We start from the raw sequence: 23537 nt of genomic DNA on the forward strand, positions 1-23537 counted from the left end.
TCATCGTCAGGCATTTCAAAGCCTGTAATTTAAACGTGTTTGATAGTTCATCCATTTTTTTTTTTATGTTGGCTTCCACCTGATCCCTCCCTCCTGCACCTATGTTTACCTATACCCATCCACCCCTACCACTTATTTGCCCATTCCCACCACCCCCCCCCCGCCAAAAACTTGAACTGGCAAACACGTTTAAACTGCAGGCTTTGAAATGCCTGACGACATATTGCACAGAGAGGACGTTCCCATGCCTCGCCTCTGGCAGAAAAGCCTTTTTCATGCTGCAGTGCACCGTCTTATGCCTCATTTTTTTCATCCTCCTATTATATTCCGTCTCTCACTGCAATGAAATCTTCCTATTCCTCACGTTTCATATTTTACAAATCTTTTATCTATGGAAATTACTGGGAAAGCAGTGCATTTTTGGCACAAAAATGCTTACTAAATGTTTTACATCAATTTACAGAGCCGAGAACCAGTCTCCTTAACAATGGGTGAGAGGATGTGGCTATAAGCCCCGATGATGCAGGGGAGGTAGAAACGTGAACCAGGGATGAGAACAGTAGAGCATGATATAGGAATGGGATAGTGGAGTAAGTGCTTTGCTAGAATTTCCCTACTCATGTCGCGTCTCTTTATCAAGCTCCCCTATGTTGCATCACTACAATGTACTACAAATACTACAAATACACCTACCGGGTGCGGCATTGCATACTAATTCCCAATGTGCAAATATACCTGCAAGGTGCTGCATGGTATACTCATTCCCAGTGTGTCACCAAATACACCTACCGGGTGCGGCATTGCATACTAATTCCCAATGTGCAAATATACCTGCAAGGTGCTGCATTGTATACTCATTCCCAGTGTGTCACCAAATACACCTACCAGGTGCAGCATTGCATACTGATTCCCAATGTGCAAATATACCTGCAAGGTGCTGCATTGTATACTCATTCCCAGTGTGTCATCAAATATACCTACCATGTGTGGCATTGGCACACTATTTCCCAGTGTGTCACCAAATGCACCTACCGGGTGCGGCATTGCATACTAATTCCCAATGTGCAAATATACCTACAAGGTGCTGCATGGTATACTCATTCCCAGTGTGTCACCAAATACACCTACCGGGTGCGGCATTGCATGCTAAGTCCCAATGTGCAAATACACCTACATGGTGCTGCATGGTATACTCATTCCCAGTGTGTCACCAAATACACCTACCAGGTGCAGCATTGCATACTAATTCCCAATGTGTAAATATACCTGCAAGGTGCTGCATGGTATACTCATTCCCAGTGTGTCATCAAATATACCTACCATGTGGGGCATTGCATACTAATTCCCAATGTGCAAATATACCTGCAAGGTGCTGCATGGTATACTCATTCCCAGTGTGTCATCAAATATACCTACCATGTGGGGCATTGCATACTAATTCCCAATGTGCAAATATACCTACATGGTGCTGCATGGTATACTCATTCCCAGTGTGTCACCAAATACACCTACCAGGTGCAGCATTGCATACTAATTCCCAATGTGTAAATATACCTGCAAGGTGCTGCATGGTATACTCATTCCCAGTGTGTCATCAAATATACCTACCGTGTGGGGCATTGCATACTAATTCCCAATGTGCAAATATACCTACAAGGTGCTGCATGGTATACTCATTCCCAGTGTGTCATCAAATACACCTACCGGGTGCGGCATTGCATACTAATTCCCAATGTGTAAATATACCTGCAAGGTGCTGCATGGTATACTCATTCCCAGTGTGTCATCAAATATACCTACCGTGTGGGGCATTGCATACTAATTCCCAATGTGCAAATATACCTACAAGGTGCTGCATGGTATACTCATTTCCATTGTGTCACCAAATACACCTACCGGGTGCGGCATTGCATACTAATTCCCAATGTGCAAATATACCTACTAGGTGCTGCATGGTATACTCATTCCCAGTGTGTCATTAAATACACCTACCAGGTGCAGCATTGCATACTAATTCCCAATGTGCAAATATACCTACAAGGTGCTGCATGGTATACTCATTCCCAGTGTGTCACCAAATACACCTACCGGGTGCGGCATTGCATACTAATTCCCAATGTGCAAATATACCTACAAGGTGCTGCATGGTATACTCATTCCCAGTGTGTCACCAAATACACCTACTGGGTGCGGCATTGCATACTAATTCCCAATGTGCAAATATACCTGCAAGGTGCTGCATGGTATACTCATTCCCAGTGTGTCACCAAATACACCTACCGGGTGCGGCATTGCATACTAATTCCCAATGTGCAAATATACCTGCAAGGTGCTGCATGGTATACTCATTCCCAGTGTGTCACCAAATACACCTACCGGGTGCGGCATTGCATACTAATTCCCAATGTGCAAATATACCTGCAAGGTGCTGCATTGTATACTCATTCCCAGTGTGTCACCAAATACACCTACCAGGTGCAGCATTGCATACTGATTCCCAATGTGCAAATATACCTGCAAGGTGCTGCATTGTATACTCATTCCCAGTGTGTCATCAAATATACCTACCATGTGTGGCATTGGCACACTATTTCCCAGTGTGTCACCAAATGCACCTACCGGGTGCGGCATTGCATACTAATTCCCAATGTGCAAATATACCTACAAGGTGCTGCATGGTATACTCATTCCCAGTGTGTCACCAAATACACCTACCGGGTGCGGCATTGCATGCTAAGTCCCAATGTGCAAATATACCTACATGGTGCTGCATGGTATACTCATTCCCAGTGTGTCACCAAATACACCTACCAGGTGCAGCATTGCATACTAATTCCCAATGTGTAAATATACCTGCAAGGTGCTGCATGGTATACTCATTCCCAGTGTGTCATCAAATATACCTACCATGTGGGGCATTGGCATACTAATTCCCAGTGTGTCACCAAATGCACCTACCGGGTGCGGCATTGCATACTAATTCCCAATGTGCAAATATGCCTACAAGGTGCTGCATGGTATACTCATTCCCAATGTGTCACCTAATATACCTACATGATGCAGCATTGGCATACTAATTCCCAGTGCATCACCAAATACACCTACCAGGTGCGGCATTGCATACTTATTCCCAATGTGTCACCTAATACACCTACCATGTGCGGCATCTCATACACATTTCCAATTTGTCTTGTAGATGGATGCACAGGTTCCGTACCCTGCCACAGCCGCAGCTCCTGTTGAATAGGCTTTGTATTTCTTTCCTTAACTGGAAAGCTTTTGATATCTTGGACTTCTGCCATCTCTGTGCAATAAACTCAAACCTATCAACTCCCCCAGTCTAATATGTGGTGTGAGAAACAACTTGCTTATAGATGGAGCATAATGTATTCGGCAACCCCCAGTTTGGTGGTGTGATGGAAACAAGCAGGTTAAAATTGGGATACACTGCAAGGAATTCAAGGGAAGTTGGGCTGCTTTGGCCATATCCCGAACCAGCAAGCCAGGTAGGGTTCCACTATGTAACACCACAACCGGGCAGTCGAGAACCAGCTCAGCATCGCTCCGGAAGGAATGGGGGGGGAGGTTGGGCAGGTATTTCGCAAATATGAACCATGGGATGGGCAGCCCTTGGTAAAGGTACCTCCTTAAAATGATCAATAAGCGTTCGATATCTGGGTACACTCACCACCCTACCCACCTAGAAGAAGCTGAAGGCACAACTTGTGCACCTCCTGTGGTGAATAGTTGCAGCATAGACTGTCCCTGTTGCTAACAGTGTTTATCACAGCCACAAGAACCGACAGAAGAAGAGAAGTACCTGAGTGGGCGCCCTAACAACAAAGAGCCATCAATGGCGGCAAGATAGGTATAATACACCATTTCACTGGCCGCAGGCATGGCTATCCACACACATCAGTATACAGTAAATATAGTAAGGACAATAACAAATTTCAGTCATGCTGTTCACATAAATGATCTGCCTAGTTAAACCAAACTACGCTTCAACACCTTTGACAGCAGAATGCAGCGCAAACCTACGACAAATTCGGACACGCTGAACACATAGAGACTCTCTAGCACTGACGCCACCCTACTCCTCTCAGCACCCATCCACATGCCTGACTGCATGGGTTGCTTCTCTATCGGAGTCTGGACCGCCCTGCCAAGCCTTTTTTTTTTTAAAACTACTTTTGATTGATTTTTTGCCCATCAACAACAGGCACATTAAAGAATGCAGTGAAAATCATCCACATTAAGACACCAACACCTGTATTCCTGAACCAAAGACCCCTTCCCCTCCCCCCATCCTCCCCATCTCTTACCTCATCACCAGCCCCCCACAGGTTCCATCTTCTACCCCTTTCCCCTCATCCCCATTTCCCTAAACCTGTTCATATTTTTGTTGACACCCCCTATGTTTATACACTACTTGGTCCCAATGTTTAATAATGTCCATCCCTGTTCTCCATGCTCCAATTATTGGGGTCTCAGGGTTCATCCACTTCTCCGCAATCACCCATTTGGCCAGTACGCATGCTGTGTTTATGAAGCACTTTTCATATCTGTTCACTTTATCCTCTCCCCAAATCCCCAGCAGTGGCCCCTTGGTATCCCATTTCATTGGTCTTTCCCAGATCCCTTCCACTTCTCGCCTTACCCCCTCCCAATACCTTTGCCGCTTTGGGCATTGCCACACTATGTGAATAAAGGACCCTTCATGGGTTTTACATTTGTGACATGTGTCGTCTTCCCCTTTACCCATTCTCTTAAGTCTGTCCCTGGAGTAATAGACTCTATGCAGGTACTTAAATTGTATCATCTGCAGATGGGCCGCTATGGCTACTTCCCTGGGGTATCTAAATGCCTCCCCAATCTTCTTCCCTCAATCTCCTCCAAGTCCCGTACTCATCTCTCCCTCAACTTATCTAGTGGTGCTGTGAAGTTAAGAATCAGAGCTTTATAAAGGGCTGAGAGCTGCTTCCTCATAATCTCTCCGTCCAGTACATTCCTCTGTGGAACCTCTGTCCCTCTATTTACATAAGGTGCCAAGGCATGTCTGAGCTGTACGTACTTGTAGTGATCCTGTCTGGGCAGTACCCATTGCTCCTTTAACGCCTGAAAATACCCAATCCCTCCTGGGGACTACAACGCCGATTATCCTCTGTATCCCCATGTGCTTCCTCCATCGCAAATGTTGGATCCCCTCAATGCTTCTGTTCCCCCACATCTTAGCAGCCATTGTAAGTTTCCTCCCCCCATTCCATATGACTATGGGCTTGTTTCCAAGCCACCTCCACTGCTGCCGTTAGTGGTAGGCAACTGGCCCCTTATAGTTTCCCGTACAAGATCTCCTCACATCCATTCCTACCCATCAATTCCACTTCCTTGTCTACCAAACTATCTCTACCCCTGGTTTGCCCAGCCATTTGCTATAGCCAATTGAGTCACCCAGCAATAAAGCCGTAAGTCAGGGAGACCCAGTCCTCCCTCCTATGAAGTATTGCACAATGTTTCTAATCTGACTCTGGGAAGGGGGGGTGTTCCCATAGGAATTCCCTCAGTATTGTATTGATCATATCAAATTCCCTTGCCTGTATCCCAGTCGGGGCATGCTGCACCATGTATAGCAGTCTAGGAAGAGTCACCATCTTGCATACTGACACTCTTTCCATCAAGGCGAATGGGAGGGTCGTCCGTTGCTGAGTATTCTGCTCGAACCGCTGGAACGCTGGGTGAAGATTCAACTCTGTGAAGGAATTCTCATCTTTCAGGATAAACACTCCCAGGTATTTAAACCCGCTCTCCTCTGTTTTCAGCTGCGGATAACGACCTTGGTTCCCCTCTCCGCAATCCACGGGGTAGTTGATGTATTTATACCAGTTAATTTGCAAGCCTGAGTATGACCCAAATTCCTCAGAATGGCCATATTCCTTGGTATCGAGACTTCCAGGTTGGTCACATATAACAGAATATCATCTGCGCACAGGGATATCCGTTCCGCCCTTCCTCCCGGCCATGCAAATCCAGACAGTTCCGGATCCCCTCTTATTCACTCCACCAGTGGCTCCAGCGCAAACACAGGCAAAAGTGGGCACCCCTGCCTGGTACCCATGGCCTAATATGAATCTGTCTGAGACCTTGTTGTTCATCTTCACCTGGGCTGTTAGCCCATTATACAGCACTTGGATCCAGCCTTTGAATCCCTCTCCAGAGCCCATTCTCCACAATACCGCGATCAGGTATATTCTCTAAGTGGTGTCAAAAAGCTTTTTGTGCATCCAGGGCCAAAATGTCCACCCACCGACTGCCGCTGCCTCTTCACCCTCCCCAGGATCAGATGGAGCTGCTAATGTTCCGCCTGGTCGACCTATTTGGGATGAATCCCTGCTAAGCCCTTTTTGGCCAAATACATACACACATCCTAATCGTACTACATGACCTCCAACACTCTGGTCTGCGGTTCTCCAAGGGCGTTCCCACTAACAACGCATTGAGACTTTAACAATGGTAAAATGGTGCTATACATATGACCAGTACAATACACGCATTTCTTAGCCGGTTATACAAGGGGCACATGCTTATTTGGCTGTGTTTTAAGGGCATATTAAGAGGGTTCTATGTCATGTCATCGTCAGGCATTTCAAAGCCTGTAATTTAAACGTGTTTGATAGTTCATCCATTTTTTTTTTTTATGTTGGCTTCCACCTGATCCCTCCCTCCTGCACCTATGTTTACCTATACCCAACCACCCCTACCACTTATTTGCCCATTCCCACCACACCCCCCCCCCGCCAAAAAATTGAACTGGCAAACACGTTTAAACTGCAGGCTTTGAAATGCCTGACGACATATTGCACAGAGAGGACGTTCCCATGCCTCGCCTCTGGCAGAAAAGCCTTTTTCATGCTGCAGTGCACCGTCTTATGCCTCATTTTTTTCATCCTCCTATTATATTCCGTCTCTCACTGCAATGAAATCTTCCTATTCCTCACGTTTCATATTTTACAAATCTTTTATCTATGGAAATTACTGGGAAAGCAGTGCATTTTTGGCACAAAAATGCTTACTAAATGTTTTACATCAATTTACAGAGCCGAGAACCAGTCTCCTTAACAATGGGTGAGAGGATGTGGCTATAAGCCCCGATGATGCAGGGGAGGTAGAAACGTGAACCAGGGATGAGAACAGTAGAGCATGATATAGGAATGGGATAGTGGAGTAAGTGCTTTGCTAGAATTTCCCTACTCATGTCGCGTCTCTTTATCAAGCTCCCCTATGTTGCATCACTACAATGCCTCGTCCTGTCTTCACATTCAATAAAATGCACCTATTCTGTGCTCTCCGAATTTTGAACTAAATTCATTTGTGAGAGGACAACGTGTAAGAATGTCTCCCTCACCCATCCCATCCAAAAGCAGACCTTAGCATGTGACTGGGACCCTGCCAGAGCTTCTATGCCCTACAGTAGCCAGAACTTCTGCCGCAAGAATGGCACTGCCGCAGGTTTGGTAAGGATGACGGATGCTGGCAGAAGGGAGGCCTCCTACCCCCGTTTCTGCTTACCGCAGCTTACAGCCTCATGTCACATAACCGCAATCAGGTCCGGCTGAAGACTTGTGGTGGCCCATTTCAACATGATAGAGCAGAAATCAATCTGAGTCACCCTTGCGGTGCATACATTATAATGGAGAACAAGAAATGCAGCTGGGCGTTAATAGCCGCCAATTATCCCGAGAGTGCCAGGCAGCAGAAATACTAAATGCCAACAGCTAGATATCCTTCTTTGTCAGCAAATGGCTGATGTGGAGAAACCTGTGTTAAAAGGCAACGAGCTGAGAAGAACACTGCTGTACACCATGAGGGAATTGACAGCCTGAAGGGCTCCAGCAAACACAGCTTGCAGCACGAGTGCTGCAAAGCCCACCGTTAAAACCCCAGAACGAAAGTAATATAGAAGGAAATATATTGTCATGTTATAAGACTGACTGGCAACATTGGGGCAGTTGCTAGCCTCCCCCCCACCCCGCCCCTCCTGAGGCTCGAGGACCATATCAACTGAAAAGGTTGAAATGGCCTCACGCTGTCCCTGGCCCAAAGCACCATTGCTGTGGTCCGCCCCCATGCACTGTTTAGTGCCTCAGGAATAGGGGCTCCCCAATTCCCTCACATTCACTGCCTCAACTGTTGTGGGTGACTGGCGCCCCCCGCGCGCTTCGCGGTAAGCCCCGGCCCCAAGAACGCAGACCAACACGTCCGTCTTGGTTCGGGCTTCCCGGTCGCTCTAACGCGGCTGGGAAACGCCCCGTTTATTTATACTGCACGCGACGGCGTGCAACGTCACGCCGCCGCGTGCGCGCCCATCATCGGGCAGCGGCACACTCCTCCTTTTTCGGGGAGAACCAACAACTGTCATTGAACTCTTCACTGCAAACTATACAACACTGCAATTAAAACAAGTCATGAGAACAATGGGACAACGAAAACAAATCACACAACCCCTGTCCCCTGAGCACCCCTTTATTGGCATCCACCCGGGTCCCCTTAGCTAGACTTTCTCAGCCTCTGGATCTTCAGCCAATTGTCCCAGCACGTAATTGGTGAGGCGAGCTGGTTTCCCTCGCCCAGTCCTCTGGTGGTAGCTCCTGCTCACCTCCCGCACGGGTGATCTGTCCGCCGACGGACCCCGAACTGGGGACTCCGGCATGCAGGGTGGGTCTCCCTCGTTCTCCAGGACTCCTCCCATGTCCGGGTCAGGAGGTGGGTCAGTTCTAGGGTCTCTGATCTTTTTGAAGAAGCTCACGTTGCGCGTCACTTCCGACCGTCCATCCGACGCCGTCACCATGGAGCCCCGGACGGCCACAACATCCAGTGGCTCAGGCTCGTACGGCAAAGAAAGTTTTCCATGCAGGTGTCGATTGCGAATGAGAACCTCATCGCCCGGCTCCAGCTGTTGTGGGCGAAGCCCCCTCCGCACGTTTTCTTGCTCAGTTCTTGCTTGCCGGTCCATCTCGACCCGTTGGTCGTCAATCACCGCGGGTTCTCGCTCTCCGACCTCCGGCAATAGCCCTCGCGGACACCTTCTGAACATTGCCTCTGCCGGGGCCACCCACGTGGACGCATGTGGCGTGGTGCGGTATACTCTCAAGAATTGGTACAGGGCTCTCTGTAGGGACTGCCCCTGTCCTTGGGCAATTCTAACTGTCTTATTGAGGGTCCTCATCAGGCGTTCTGCCTCCCCATTCGCTCGAGGCCACAGGGGCATGATCTTCCGGTGCACCACCCCGCAGCTCACCATCAGTTCAGCAAATCGTTCACCCTGAAAGGGCGCACCATTGTCCGAACACAGCGTGTGAGGGAATCCGTGAGCCGCAAACAACTTCTCCACCGCCACCACCACGTGTTCAAACGCCACGGACTCCACAAACTCCACCTCGGGGTAGCGGGAGTACTCGTCCACCAAGACCAGGAAGTGGGTGCCCATGGTGGTGGACCCAAAATCGGCATGAACCACCTCCCACGGATGGGTCCCCTCGGCATCGCCTCGATGACCGGCTCCCGCTGTAAGGGCCAGGCTGCCTGACACCAGACACAAGCCGCCACAAACTCGTCCACCTTGCGTTCCAGCTTGGGGAACCACACCTTCATCCGGAGGCGGGCCTTGGTCTTGGCGGCCCCTTGGTGGCCCCGGTGTGCCAGCGCGATCACCTCACCCACCTTTGACTGGGAAACCACAATCCGATCACCCCGAAGTAGCAGGCCCGACGCCGAGAAGGACAGTTCCTCGCGAACCTTCCAAAGTTGTTCTAGACCAGTATGGGCCTCCTGAGTGCGTCCCGCCAGGGCCTCAAGCACTGGCTTCCAGGAACCTTGCTGCATGGACTGCCTCAATACTTTGAAGCACTCATCCTGTGCCGCCGCAGCCTCCAGCTCCTGGAGAGGCATGGCATTCGGCGTGGCAACCTCTACCGCAACTTGGACATGCTCCTCAGCTTCTTGCTCACAGATGTCACGATATCCTTCTCCAGGCGCTCCGGGGTGTCTGGATAGGTAGTCAGCTGCGTTGTTTACCCCTGGCCGGTAAACCAGGGTCACCCCATTCTCCAAGAGAGCCAGCATCCACCTCTCAATGCGTGCCGGCGGTTTAGATGACGACCCCGCTAGGATTGGCAGCAGAGGTTTATGGTCAGTAACCACCGTCACCGGGCGTCCGAGTACATAAAGCCGGAAATGGTGACATCCCCACAGAACCGCCAGAGCCTCCCGCTCAATCTGCGAGTAGCGTTGTTCGGCGTCTGACAGCGCCTTACTGGCATATGCGACTGGCCGTACGCCGCCATCATGGTCGATCTGTGTCAACACCGCACCCAGGCTGAATGGGCTAGCATCAACGATGATCTCCGATGGTAGGGCGGGATCAAAGAATGACATCGTGTCCTAGGCCGTGAGGGCGCCCCTAATGTCATCAAAAGCCGCCTGTTCCAGCGGACCCCAATTCCAGACGGTGTCCTTTCTTGTCAGGGCCCGGAGGGGTTCAGACCTGGATGCCAGGTTCTTGATGAACCGGCCACAGTATGTGACCATGCCCAAAAAGCTTCGCACCTCCGACACAGATTCCGGTGGTTGGGCCTTCCGTATGTCCAGTACCTTTTTCGGGTCAGGAGACACCCCCCCTTCCCTGAACACAAACCCGAAGAACTCCAGGGAGGGGCGCAGAAATTCGCACTTCTCCTTATGTAGTGTGAGTCCCAGCGACTGCAGCCTCTCGAATGTTTTCGCCAGACGCCTCAGGTGGTCCACCTCGGTCCTTGTGAAGACCAGAATGTCGTCGCTTATGTTTAGGACGCCCTCGAGGTCGGCTAGGGCACCCCGAATGATGTTCTGGAATACCTCCGCGGCCGAGGACACCCCAAAACTCAACCTCTTGTAGCAATATAGTCCCCGGTGCGTGGTGAAGGTGGTAATGTACCTTGAGTCGGGAGGAGGACAACCTGATGATATCCGGCCCTGAGGTCGAGCTTCGAGAAGAACCGAGCACCCTGCACCTCCGCGATGATGTCATCCAGCGTCGGTGTGAGGTGCCTCTCTCTCTTAATGGCCTTGTTGGGGATTATCATGTCTACGAAGATCCTGACTGCGCCGGGTTGTTTGAGTTTCCTTGCCACCACTATGGGGGACACCCAGGGAGTCGGTCCCTCCACCTTCTCGATAATGTCTAGATCAACGAGGCTGTCCAGTTCTTTGTCTACCTGCTCACGGAGGTGGGAAGGTACCCTCCGATGTTTGAGGGCTACCGGCTGTACCGACTCATCAATGTGCAGCCGCACCGGCTCCCCGACCATCTGCCCAATCCCCTTGAATAGGGCATGATGCTTCTCCAGCAAGTCATTAATGTCCTCCAGGTAGACGGAGTACGCAAAGCTTACGATGCCGAGAGCCTCCGCCGCTGCACAACTCAACAAAGTGTTCTTACTCACTAGTGTCACGTAGAAGCGGGCTGTGATGTGGGAGCCATCGTGTTCCACTTTTGCCACAAAGGCCTCGTCCAGAGGGATGGGCTCCACACCACCGAATGCGAAGATGCGGGCCTTTGGCGTGACCAGCCTGGGCGGCCGATCCATGGTGTTGTAATGTTCTCGGGCCATGACGTTCACCGATGCCCCTGTGTCCACGAGTACAGGGATCGGGAGACTGGTTCACTTCGACCACGCACCTTGGTTGACGTCGATTCCTGCCTCTTAGGAGCTCCACACTTGAGACAAAGAATATGTTCTCTTCATCTTCTTCCTCTGCTTCTTCTGCCTGAGCCTCCTCCTCGCCCTGGTCGAATTCGGGGATGGGCTGCAGGGCAGCATGCGCACGTACCTGCGCCATGGCAGGCGCTGCCTGCTGAACACCAGGAGCAGCAGCAGGTTGAACTGGGGGTTGAAGGGCGGGAACCGATGCCTGACCATCCACTGGAGCTGCTGGTTGCTGCATTGGAGGTAGAAGACCCTGCGGGGCCACTGGTGCACGAGGATGAAACTGCGCCGCCACACTGTGTGCTCCGTCCTGGTCCTCGGTGTCACTCATGAGTTTGAGCGCACAGGCGCCCTCAAAATGCTGATTGGGGCCGCAACTCAAACATTCAGCCCACAGTGACTCTCAGCCTGGACCACCCCTGGATACAGTGACTCCTGCCACCTCTGTGATGATGAAGAGGATGAAGATGGATGGAGTCACCAGGATGATGATGAAAGGGATGAAAACGCAGAATGCCTTTGAGTGTTCCAAAAATTGGTAGCCAAAATAGTAACTGGATTCAGCAGGCCCAGTCAAGATAGGCCTTCTCCTAGCTTCCACTCGACGTAGGAAACCCAAAATTGAGTCAATGCAATAAATATGCATACCTCTGTGTAGATGTAGCTGTCAGCTACTGAAGTGTCCAAAAATTAGGCCTGGGGTCGTTTCAGGGCCCAAACCGGAGCTCCTTGAAATCCCACAGCCGTTGCACAAAATGGCCGCCAGCCGCGTGGGCAACGCACTACCCGCGGCATGAAACAAAGTCTGTCCTTCGACCTCGTTCCGGTGAAAAATTGTTCCGATGATCACCGCCGGGCCCGGGAATCGTTTCCCCCACTCGTCGCCACTGTTGAGGGTGACTGGCACCCCCCGCGCGCTTCGCCGTAAGCCCCAGCCCCAAGAACGCAGACCAACACGTCCGTCTTGGTTCGGGCTTCCCGGTCGCTCTAACGCGGCCGGGAAACGCCCCGTTTATTTATACTGCACGCGACGGCGTGCAACGTCACGCCACCGCGTGCGCTCCCGTCATCGGGCAGCGCCACATCAACCCCTTCTGACCTGCACCCTACCACCGTGTTACAGCGTGGGAAATGTGTGTTCTTGTCCCCGCCCCCACCCCCTCCAATATATCCTGCATCACACACACACGCCCCTTTCAATTTGTTCACACCTCTTGGCACCTTGCATCAATTGGAACTGTTCCTCACCCAGAAGCGTTTTCCTGCGCTCTGCACAATATCACATCGAGAATCTTCAAAAGAGACGGCCAACCGGAAGTGCATCGGGCACGTGAACTTGTGTTCAGCCGCACCTGGTGTAGTTATGTTCAGACGGATTCACGGTTTCGGGTAAAGAGGGCAAACGCGCCCTTTCATGTCTTGCCCGTCAGGTCAACTTATCGTGTTTCATTTCGCACTACCACGCCACCTCTTAGGCACTCTCCCTACAATGCCCTTTTCGCTTATCTCAAACCACTGCAATGTCCCTTTCCCAAATCTCACTCACTACAATGCCCTTTCCTCATTTCTCACTGCAGTGCCATTTTCTCATATTGTGTCTCACTACCTGTCCTTTTGTCATACCGGATCAAGTACAGTGCCTTTTTTTTCATGTGTCGCCTCGCTCTACAATTCCTTGTTAAATCTCACAACATCACCCTTTTCTTATGTCTTGTCTCCTAATCGCCCTCCTTGTTGAGTGTTCTGGCACGATCGCACTTCAGTTGACCGCTCACATCCCAATGCCTATCAAGCCGACCCCTTGGTTTTTTAGCAGCTTTTTCAAGGGGTTATATCCAGGGATCCCCGAGTCCGGCCTTGGATTACTGACAGTTGTTCCGTGGGCATATACTTTCTCCTCTGAACCTTTAACCGCACCATGACCATTCTGGCAAATCACCATATGCCACTGGAACAGCACAATGCCAAAATCAGGCTCGACGTATACAATACGTTTCCGCATCGTCATTCGATTAGCCGCCATCATCAGGACCTAGGATGAAGGATGAAGGCGGCTAATCTAATTACTCTGACGAAATGTATTGTGTACGTCGACCCTGATACTGCAGTGGACTATTTATTATACTACTTTAAGAATATTGAGGTTCATTTGGCTGAACGTATGTGCGGCCTGTTTTAGAGTGGGTGTGGTTGGTCTCTGTTCATTAGCTTGCAGGGATCCTCCTCCTTATTACGTCACTAGTTAAGCCATTTTGCATGGGTTTTTGTTGGCACAAAATTGATAAAGTGTTTTGTCTGTCTGTTTTTTGTTTGATGTCTCCAAAGCATTTCTCTAGTTATAAATACGAAGCAAAATGACATGTTTGTAGTTATGTTGAGAATAAATTATATTTTTTCATTGACTGATTAGTGCTGATTTGATCAGTATGCGAGAGACGGCATTATTTGTAATGTAAATAAATACAAGTAATTAATGATGTATTCACTAATCAAGATTGACACGATTTAACCTTTTAGGGTTTTGTTTGCTAAAAGATCTTTGGATTTATTGTATTGTGAATAATTCCTGGTGGGAACACACCTTTGGTTCGGTTTCAGAAGGCCATAATGGCCTGGTGTCTGTTAATACTCCTGCAGAAAATGCCCCTTATTCCCACCATTCAAGCATTCCCATTGTCACACCTGGATAAAAGCACTGCACTCCTTTTAGGTGTCAACCCTTCACTCCTCCCGCCATTCAAAGCAGTGGAGCACGCCGCTATCAGAATGATCACCGGCATCAGGAAACTGGACTGCATTTATCCCATTCTCAAAATGCTTCATTACCTGCCGATCCCAGCTGGGATCATCAGTCAAACAGTCTGAATTATATTCAAGAATATATCAGCTGAAAAGCTGCCTTACCCTGTCAAAATGCTAGTTATTTCCGGAGGACTGCATAAGTCTAGAAGCAGCAACGTCGCAAGAAACCAGGTCTCTTTGACCTTTGATCTTCTTCCTTGATACTGGTTTCCCTCTGCTTATTATTCCCCTCATTACTTTTACTTTGAAGGGGTATTTTTCCCTTTTCCAGGGTAATATTTTCCAACCTTTATGATCCTCTCTTTAGGTTCTCTTCCCTTCTGCTTAATTCACAATATTCTTTCTCTATATTGTTTCTGTCTTTGGACATACATGTCGCTCTGCCTTTCTCCTTAGGCTTTTCTCTTGTAGTTTTATTTTCTTTCTTCATTTTTAGGTTTTCCAAATTTCTCTCAATCTCATTCAATGCCCTTGCTTTTAACATTATACTTTCTTTAGCTTGATAGGGACGAGTATGAATACTCCCATAATGATTGTCATTCAATTCTCTTGCTTTCAATGTTATACTTTCGCTAGCTTGACGGGACGAGTAGGAGTAGTCCCATAACATTTCCCAGTCTGCCTCCTGGGTCTCCTGTTTTCCCCATTACCTGGTACTCTCAGGGATAACGTTACCGGGGCCTCAATTTGTTCAGGGTTGGTTGTCTCCTTCACCTCTCTGGCTTCTTTTATTCCTTCAACGGCCGTACTCCATAATCCTCCTTTTTGATTTCTGTCTGGCATTTCAGGTATCGGTATGTTATATGGTTCCAACCGCGTAGTGGGATTGGCAAAGTTTCGGAGAACGGCGGTCCACCACGAGATCTTCACGGTCACGCCACCTCCATTTCTCACGCTCTCCAGCTTACAGGATGATGCACGTCCAGCTCTCTGTATGCGAGCAGTTTTGTGTGTCGCAGGCTTCTCAACCTCAGTCTCCTCCCCTCCCAGGTACTGCGGTGCTGTGGGCCTTCCCCGGTGAATCTCTGTGCCACTTTCTCTCCACCTGCTGTGGCCGCTCTCGTTTCTCCATCCTCCTCATCTCAGATAAATGGAGCGTTCCATTTAAAGCTGCAGTATTCAAACTTTGGGGCAAGCCCCTCTGGTGGGCCACAGCCTCATGCACAGGGGGGCGCGCATCCATAGCCTGAAAAAATAAAAGAGGATGCAAACTGATCGGGCTGTTGCTTCATCAACCAGCAGCAGCTCGATCCATTATGGCCCTTGCCACACGTTAGTGCAACGGGGCCATGCCTGTATAAGAGGTTCCCAGGCTCCATTAGCAGTCTATTCATGAAAAAGAACGAAACAAAAGGAAAAGCACTTACCTTCTTTTGCCGCTAAAACCTGCCCCCCCCATCTGAATGTAGAGCAGGAAATCACTAATGATGGCTCATTAGTGACATAATGGTGTCCTGCCCTACTTTCAGATTGCAGGAGCTGGTAGGGTGGGTGGACCAATCCGTGGCAGCCTGCTTCTCTGATGCTTGCATTTTGCAAGGGGTCACAAGCTGTGCTGCCGGCACAATCTGGCTGTTTGACAGCCAATGCGGATGGATGGCACTACTTTCTCCAACAATAAATAATGCTCACCTGTAGCTTCAGTGATCCTGCTTCCGCTTGCTGCCCATCGACTCTGCAGTTGCATTCTGGCCCGAGGTTCCTGCTTTGCTATTCTTTTAATTTAAAAAGGTACGTGCCTGGAAAACACGAGAAAAAACTAGGCATGGGGCCTCTGGTCTAGTTGATAGAACAGAGCCCCCACAGTCCTCGTTTCTACTGCAGCAGCCGTGGCTGTCCACATTTTGAATGCAATCACTGCTATAGGAGAATTGAGCTCCATGGGGGCTCTGTCCCATCAACCTGAACAGAGGCCCCACGGTCCTCGTTTCTCCTGCAGCATCGGTGGGTGTGCACTTTCCTAGTGCAAGTGCTGCTGCGTGACATGAGCTCCATGGTGGCTCCGTTCAGGCTGGTAGGACAGAGCCCCCATGGCATGTATGTCTCCTGCAGTAGCCAGGGAAGGTGCCAGGGCATTTCACCCATTTAAAAATTAGAGGGGTCTTCACTGTGTATTGAGGGTTTGGGGGTGGGAGGGAGCAACTACCCCCATGTTGCCAGCCAGATCTCTTGACCGCAGCAATGCATTCCTTTCTCTGTATTTTGTTTTGGGGCATAAAATGTGCACTTTGCATTATAGACTGTGTGCTGCAGACTGGTTCCACTCTTAGCAGGAGAGAAATGAGAACTGTGGGGGCTCTGTTCAAGTTGAGAGAACAGAGCCCCATGGTCCTGGGCATTTCAACCTTTTCAAAGGAGGCACCAGGGCATTTCAACTTTGTCATTTGAGAGGGGCCTTCACTGAGTTTTGTGGGGGGGCAGCAAGTGCCCCCATGTGCATTCTTTTAACACGGCAATGTATTCCTTTCTCCATTTCTGTTCTGGAACTTAAAATGTGCACTCTGCAGTGCTTGCATTGCAATCTGTGTTTCCTAGAGCCCTCCCGGCGTCACCTCTCAGGGGATATAGTACAGTATTATCACCTCATTGCTTTCTAACCCTAGTTCCTCCACATCAGCCACTTGCTGACATAAAAGGGTTTATAGCTGCTCAGTGGGCATTAGTGGTTAAGATCTCTGCTGGCTTGCCGTCTGTGGTAAACAGCAGCTACTAACCTTACCTTTGTCACCCTCGTAATGTGTGCACCACAGGGGTGCCTCTGACTGTTTTCACTAAGCAGAGGAGAAATGAGGACCGTGTGGGGTTCTGTTGAAGTTGATATAACAGAGCCTCGATGGTCCTCATTTCTCCTGCTCTGGTTGTGCACTTTCCAATGCACACAGGTGTAACCTCAGTTGTAGAAGAAATGAGGACCGTAGCTGATGTGCTCAAGTTGATGGAACTGAGGCCTCGCTTCTCACACAGCAGCAGAGCCTGCTTGCCAGTGCATGATAATCACAAAATTCTCTTTAATTTTATGCAAAGCTGACAGCTATTATCATTTTAATTTTACAGTTATTTTATTTACTGAATGCTGATCCAGTGCTTTAAGTGTGGACTTTATTAAATGGGTGCTTGTAATTACAAAACTATTTACAAAATTTGAACTAGAGGTGTGTTTACAACATTGAGTGTTCCAAAATACATCTCCTGGTGTGCTACTTTGGGTCAAGTGGCCCCCTTTAGGCTGTACAAAATGATACATTGTTTGGTTGACATACTATGTGATTTGTGTATTTTGAAAAGTATACTATAAGACCACTATAACTCACCATCCCACAAACGCCCAATCCCATCTTTGGAATTATCATTTTCAAATCCTTCTGTACCTCATTGGGTATGTAAATTATCAACAACGCATGTGAAAAGGCATTAATACAAGAGTTAATATATTTCCAGAGGTGAGGAACCCATTTTGAAATGGAACACTTATTTTTGCCCAAAAATGGTAGTATCAAAAGTAAGGCAGACACAGACATTTACACAGGGAAAAAACCCTGCAAAAGCCAGGAATTATGATGCCACATAATTAGACCATGGATTTACTTCCATTGTGGTCGGAGGTGAAACGAGGCCTATGGGTGTGGAGCAATTTTAGCCAATGAGAGCCTGAAACCAACCAAATTAAGATGCCACTTGGAAACAAAACATGGGGATCTCATTGGCACATGCAGAGACATCTTTGCTCACAAGTTACAATCAGTCAGCAGAAAATTACAGTGCAAAATATTGCTTCTACTCCAGCCAGTGCAATTAAAGCCTCTTATGATATTGCTTACCCCCTTGCCAAAAATAAAAAACCTTTCACAGACGCAGTCGTTTTACCAGCAGCCATGAACATGTGCAGGAGAAAGGGCACTAAAAGTGTAGCAGACAAGCTAAAAATGATTCCTATGTCAGACACCACCATCAGCCGACTTGTGTCTGAGATGGCAGAAAATATCACTGAACAATTAATCACACAGCTGCAAACCAGTGTGTCTGCGTTATAGTTGGATGAGTCAGGTGTATCCAGAGTGGCTCATTTAATAGCCTATGCAAGTCAGTGTGGGGAAACAACAGTATTGGAGGATTTTTTCTTTTGTAAGGCCCTTAAATCCAGGGCAACATCATCAGAACTGTTTGACATTTTAATGATTTTATGAGCAGCCATAGTTTGTGATTGGAAGCCTGCATAGGACTCTGCCAGGATGGTGCACCTTCAATGTGTGGAGGAGATAGATCGGGGTTGAAGGCCAAAGTGTTAGCGGTCCCTCCACATGATGCATGGACACACTGCATAATTCACTGTGAAGTGCTTGCTGCTCGGAATATGGACAATGACCTTTCTGATGTACTTAGTTCAGCTGTAAAAATAGTTAATGACATCAAAGCACAGTCGACAATAACACGTCTCTTTGCAATTCTGTGTGCAGAAATGGGGTCAGAACATGATGGATTGCTCTTTCACACAGAAGTCAGGTGGACGAGTGCTGCAACATGTGTTTGAACTCTGAAACAAAGTGCGGCAATTCCTTTTGGATGTGGGCACTGGCAAAGCAAACCATACGTGTGATCCCCGCTGGCTTGTGCTCTTGGCATACCTTGCTGATATTTTTGATAAGCGAAATACCCCTTAATATGTCTTTGCAAAGAGCCAATGCTAATTAATTTACAATTAATAGAAATGTATTTGCCTTCAAGAGGAAGCTAGACCTCTGGAAAAGAATAATTGGAGCTGGGGTAGCAGTTCAGTTCCCATTGCTTGCACAATATATAGAGTACAACCAGCTGCATGTCCAAGCACCAATCACAAGTCACCTAACCACATTAAGGTCCAGCTTTGATAAATACTTCCCTGAAGAAAATGCTGGCATTAATGGCTGGGCGATGCAGCCTTTTCTGGTAGAGGAGGTGGTGCATCTTCCAGTTGATAGACAGGAGGAGCTGATGGAGCTTCACTCTGACACTACCCTGCAATCTGTATTTAAGAACATTGTAGTGGGTGACTTTTGGCTGAAGGTAAACCTGAAGTATCCAACATTGCTCAGGTCTGCTATACAGTCTCTCTTACCCTTTGGGTCTTCCTACTTGTACGAAATAGGGTTTTCAGCATTGACTGTACTGAAAGCTAAATATTGCACGAGGCTGGAAGTGGAGGACGACCTCAGAGTGGCGGTCTCAAAAATAAAGCCACAATTTGACTCACTTTCTTCAGACAGGCCCACCCTTCCTGTTAGTACTAGCTCTGTAAAATCAATTGCCTTTCACTGAATATACCAATCGGAATGTATTTTGAGAAAATAAAAGCCCTACCGGAGAACTTTTTGTTTACTTGCACTGTTTCTATGTTTGGATTGGAAGTGATTGTCCTACTGTCTTGTAATGTCTCCCCAATGACCTATCCCTTCAATATTATGGCACCACACATTCCACAACCATTTATGTAAAAAAAAATAACACCAACACAGAGGGGAGTGGTAGGGGGGTTTTGGCCAATTTTATTTTTTGCTCAGGGGTTGGCCTTGGCATAACAAGTTTGAAGACCACTGATTTAAAGTGACACACTGTTGCTGACAGGTAGCACATCGTTGTTCTATCTTTATTCCTAAAGAGGTACTGTTGGCATGTTCTTTGGGGAGTTTATCAAAGGAACGGAAGTCCTTGTCACCACGGTGGGCGTTACACTCTGTGAGGTACCACTTGCCTCGACCCCTAAGTAGAGTGTTGCGGAGTGGGGTCCCCTCCCTAGCCTCACTGGGATGGGGTGTGGGGCTCCCCCTTGGGGAGAAGTGAAGAATTCCTGAGATTCATCACAGAGCTCAGAAGCCTGCCCCAGAGGGCAGTAATGCTATTAGCAGCTGGTCACTGGGTCAGGGTGCTACTTGTAACCAGTGATTTTCACTAAGAACTCAATGAATCAGGAGCCATTGAGACATGATTGCCTCACAAACACCCTAGTTTGTTTTGATACTGCGTAGCTGGCTGGAGATGAGTGAGCACTGTGGGCCAATGTAGAGAGCACTGGACAATACGTGGCCGGATCAGGAAAGAGGGCAGTGGGGGCAAGAAGTGCAGTGAAGGAACAGGGCCTACATCAGCTCCCGGTGTGGCACATGGAATCTTAGGAGCCACAAAGATCCATGGATATACTGGTGATTCGCACCTCAGCCATTTAGGTGGTTGGAAGAGTAGAGTGGGCAAGAATACAATGTGTCCTACCTTCTCTTTACAATCAACCGAGGCTCTTCCTTGGGTGGCACCATCTTCATTGTGGGAAGGCAACAGAAAGCCTCTGCCTGTTACCGCACCCCTCCCCCCCCCCAAGACATGAAATCCCTTTCCGACCCCCCCCCCACTTACCTGCTGGAGAGGAGGTTTGTGCTCTGGTCCCGGGTGATCCCCCCCCTGTCCGCTGCCATGTAAATATGGCGGTGGCCATCTTTATTTTTTTTTTTGGGGAGGGAAGATTGGCGTCACGCAATATGCGCAGCCAGTCTCCTGAGGAAGTAAAAGAAAACTATTTGCACCACAGGGTGTGAATAGCAATCACACCCCAAGAGAGGGGCATACAGGCCGGTAGCGGCCCGCAGCCCTCACCGAGGCTCGGTGGACCAGCCGTTAACCTGCTGGGGCGTGATTGCTACATTATTGCCTGGAAGCCCTGGTTCCCGATTGCATCCCAGTATTCCATTATTCTACCCCAGGTGCTCATAGGAGTTTTATCACTCCATATAATAGTACTACTTTTGGACCTCAGAAGAATGGAAATCTGAGCCGGCCCTGCCAGGGTTTAACCAGTCACTGCAAGTTTCACATCTGAGGTGGACATTTCTCTTCTCTTACTGCCATTTCCTCTAATATTCGCTACACCCTTTATCTTCTCTTACAACGAAACCCCTCTTTGCATGTCTCCTCTTACATAGTGCCATCGCCTCTCCTTTCACCACAATGTGTCTTCAGATCTTTCTCTACTGCAGCGTTTGTTTCTTCTCTGCTCACCACAACATCATTTTACTCATTTCTCCTCTCGCACTACCAGAACATTGTCTGTTCGTCCCTCATTCACTACTGATCTTCATTGTTTATGGCAGTGTAGCTCCTTCTGGTGTTATTCGTGTGATGCTGGAAATGCATCGGAGGGACACGGCCTCCGTATCCTTGTCCTTTACTGCCTTTTTATCGTGTGTTCTGTCGTGTTTTCCACGCAGGAGTTCATGTGGGACTCTTGGCGGTGCAGCTCTCTCTCTTTTGGTTTGGTGAACAGACCCATGGGATACCCTTATGGCACCCATGGGTGGAGGGTACAACCCTGTGCCCCTAGTGTATGTTTTTGAGCACCTGTGGGTGGCCCACAGAGCAGGGTATGGGCTGGTGGCAGCTCCATGCTGAATTTGACAGGTGCTCTGAGTATCCTCCATTTTGGGATACACAGGCCCTGCCATTGGAATCAGTTGATTCCTGATGGAAAACAAGATGGCCCCTGTGGCCTCTTGCTTTCTATTGCCTGTTACCTGGTTTTCCCAAAGTCCTGGGAAGCCCTGACTCTGTCCCTTCCCCCTCACTGGCTGTTGGGTGGAAGTTCCATATATGGTGTTGTTGTGAAGTCCAGTCCAGACTGGCTGGAGCCTTCCCAGTGACTGTATTTTGTGGGTACACCCTGTGGGTGGGACCTGGGTGAATGGAGTGTGTGACCAATATGCACTTCTTGTTGTGGCTGTCTGGTTTCTGGTATGAGAGACAAAGACTGAGACAGCCCTGCCCGAAACTGGCCTGAATGCAATGTGTAGTGTTGAATGGCTGGGTACTTGTCCCAATTCACATTGCTTGTTATGAGTGTCTGAGAGGGAGGAGGATGGCCTGAATGCACTGTGTGCCTGATTGGCTGACTGACTGCATGAATGCCCTTCTGTATGATTGGCTGCTGAGTGTGAGCCAGCAGTGTGGATGAGAGACAGAATAGTATATCTGGGGACCTCACACCACTGGAAATTGTTCAGAAGCTGTGTCTACACTTGAAGAGTAACTGGAACTGCTGATCCTCGACGCCCAGCTGGAAGAAGAAGACATGCTGTTGCATTTGCTTCGACCTGATCTGAAAGCTGCCGAATTCGTCAAGGACTGATCCGAGAGAGGACCTGGTAAGGCGCCCTCTTCCCGTGCTCCAAGGGACCATCGAGCACCGCTAACCTTCGCCAAAGCTCCCTGGAAGTCAGACCCTCGAAAGGCTGCCGACCCGAGACGGGACCGCTGAGGAGACCGAAGTGAAGCACCCGGACATCGCCGCCGTCGAAGTCCATTGCTGTCGACCAGGGTTCGCAGGTTTGTGTAACCGCTGGATGCCCATTGAAGTTCTGTTGCCCAGACGCGGGGACCACTTGACGCCGTGCCGCAGACGACCGGAGCTGCACACTCCTTTGCCTAAGAAGATTGAAATCGAAGGACTCCTTGTCCGCACCGTCAACCACATTATTCCTGCCGGAAAAAGTCAAGACCGCCGACGCGCCGAGGAGAATCTGCCGGTGGGTTTCCCGCCACCCAGAGACCACAAAGACTTCGATGACTCGACGCCCTTGTCGGGCCACAGTTCTTCCGAAACTCTTTGTGGTCTTGAACAATCATCGCCGAGGTGCCCCGCACACCTCATCTTCGCAGGCCGTCGCTGACGAGTACTGCCTGGATCGACACCATGGCCTCGGCATCCCCGAACTTTCCATCGACGCCAAGTTCACATTCTTCTATGCCTCTCGACGATCCGTGACTCCAGCTTTAAAGGGAGTCACTCAAGAAGGATCCGTTGACGCTTCTTTGAAGAACTCCACTCCACCAGGTACATTGGGGGGTTAAAAACATCATAGGAGAGAATAAGACTATTGATCAATATATCGACTGGGCTTGTGCTATATATCTTTATTTTACAGGTTGCCCAGGTGGGGGGATCTCCACACAGAACTGTGGTTAGGTAGCTGACTTTCC

At 49.0% G+C, this 23537-nt stretch overlaps 1 protein-coding gene across 1 annotated transcript in view; it reads left to right on the plus strand.

Annotated features, from left to right (window-relative positions):
- LOC138566651 (galectin-4-like) overlaps window positions 1-23537 on the plus strand; it is an 85351-nt gene that overhangs the window by 36703 nt on the left and 25111 nt on the right. The window lies entirely within an intron of this gene.

The sequence above is a fragment of the Ambystoma mexicanum genome, chromosome 2p (genome assembly GCF_040938575.1).
Source record: "Ambystoma mexicanum isolate Mex_15411 chromosome 2p, UKY_AmexF1_1, whole genome shotgun sequence".
NCBI classification, from domain to species: Eukaryota; Metazoa; Chordata; class Amphibia; order Caudata; family Ambystomatidae; genus Ambystoma; species Ambystoma mexicanum.